Here is a 2256-nt window from a genome sequence, read left to right on the forward strand (position 1 = left end):
AAATCAGTCGTTGTTTAATGGCAAATGTCTCGTGCTGGTGTTACCGACAGGGTTTTCAACATGAAAGAGATGTAACAGGCCCATTGTACACTGCCAAAGTCCTGTTATCACTTTACAACTCAAGGAGTATGAAGGAGCTGTAGAGTAAACAGCAGTCGTGGCCTGCCTTTCATCTGTGGTCTGTCAGTGACACGGAGCTGAGTGCAAGCCCAGTGGGTCAGCAGGACAGTAACTCGGGTTAAATGTCACAAGCACTGTTCTGTCTGCAGAATGACAGGCTTTGTGAATGGGCCATGTTGGTAATTTTTCCTGTTGAATTCACAGAGGGTTAAGTGCATAATTACATGGAATACAGAGTATTTTTAAATATTTGGTTGTGAGTTATTAGCATCACTACATGTCGTCATTCCTATCAAGAAGTCTGATATTCTATGCTCATAATGTGTCTGTCCCCTTTTCCTCTCACATATAATTATGGTGTACTTTGGCTAATACTTGCAGTCATGTTCCACATGTGATTTATTTATACCCAAAATGTAAACATAATGAAATTTAGGATAACAGGAGTTATAGCAGACATGTTAATGCAGTTTGCAGTAGCACAAAAGGCAGCTCCACAAGCAGAAGCTGCAGCAGCTGTGTGTAGATAGCCATCTTGAGGATCAGCAGAGCATGACTTGGGGTTACTTTGTGCTCTTCTGCTAAATGAGGAAGGCATAAATCTTTGTATATTGTTTAGTATAATATATTTTCAATGTTATTTATTTAAAAATTCAATGAGGCTTTGAAATGCAATTTTTCTTTTAAGGAACTAGGTGGAATGATTAGTGTGAGCATTCATTTGTAGTAGATGGAATTTCATAGTTTCCTCGGGATTTCCCAAAAAACTCCTGCTGGTGTTTGTGTCCTTTCCATCTTGCACATACCCAAACAAATAAAACCCCCTGTTCTGCCCTCCCATCTTCCTAGCAAAAGCCTTGGGAGTGGCTCACAGTGCTTCAGAGCTTAGAAATGGGCACTCCAGCCCTGAGCTGGGGCTGCGCTGGATCTGCTGTCTGTCTGTCTCTGGGTTCTGGAGAGCTATGGGGAAGAACTGGAACGGCCTTCAGCTAACGCTGAACTGCACATGTCACTAAATTACATAAAAACATACATTAAGGGAATGCTACAGGTGCTAAGAAACCAGGGAAGTGTTTATTCATATGCCAATATTACTGTAACCTCCTGAGGTATATGATCAAATCCTGTATCCTTAAAAGATGCTTCTTTGTAGGAAGTCCACTTGTAAAAGTGCAAAACTTTAGAAATATTTTTAAATTAATCATAAAGCACTAGTTTAGAATCTTACATGAATAAAAATGTATCTTCTTAAAACATGTTTTTTTTGATGCTGAAGGTGTAAATGGAGTCTTTAAACCTAACTGTTCTTTTGAGAAACTCCCTTCTATTCCAGGGCTCTTTCCCTCATTCATAATTTAAGCAGAGCTCACTATCTATAAACAGCACTTATTAGTGCAACAGTGGAAGTTGTTAAGTGGATAGAATAGCTCAGCATTCTATGACAGGCACACGGAAAAGGAGGTCGGTTAAAGAAGAACTACATTTGGCTTTTATTACATGAAATATTCAATTTCTTGGGAGTAAAAATATTTCAGAAGCGGGTATTGAAGCCAGACCGAAGCCTGACATCCGCGAGCCGGCTCTGGGCCCTGGGGGCCGCTGCGCCTCCCCTCCCGGGGACATTCCCCGCGGTGTCCCTGCCGCCTCCCGAGGAGCGTCTGTCGCGCCCCGCGTGCTGCCGCACCGGGCACAAAACCGGCGACTCCGGCTCAGGACGCGGGGCGGGGCGCGGCGCGCTCGGTCGGGGCGGAGCGGCGCCGAGCACGCAGCCCTCAGGCAGAGCCGCCCTCAGGCAGAGCCGCCCTCAGGCCGCGCCGCCCGCGCGGACCGGGGCGTGGCACGCGCACGACACGGGCGCGCACTGCCCGCCCCGCCGCTGGGGGCACGCGCGCGCCATCCAATCAGCGCCTCCGGTGTGCCACAAGTCCCGCCCCTCCGCCCCGCGCGACCAATCAGCGCCCTGCAGGGGGCGTGTTCCGCCGTCCGCCCCCTCCCTGCGGCTCAGACAAGCGCGATGCGCTGGAAAACCCCGAATCCGCTGGTGAGTGGCGGCGCTTGCGGCCAATAGCGCTGCGCAGCGGTGGCGCGGGCGCGCTGTGATTGGCTGCGGGCGCGGCGGAGGGCCGAGGGGGCGGG

Source organism: Lonchura striata, chromosome 11 (assembly GCF_050655825.1).
Source record: "Lonchura striata isolate lonStrDom1 chromosome 11, ASM5065582v1, whole genome shotgun sequence".
In the NCBI taxonomy this organism is placed as follows: domain Eukaryota; kingdom Metazoa; phylum Chordata; class Aves; order Passeriformes; family Estrildidae; genus Lonchura; species Lonchura striata.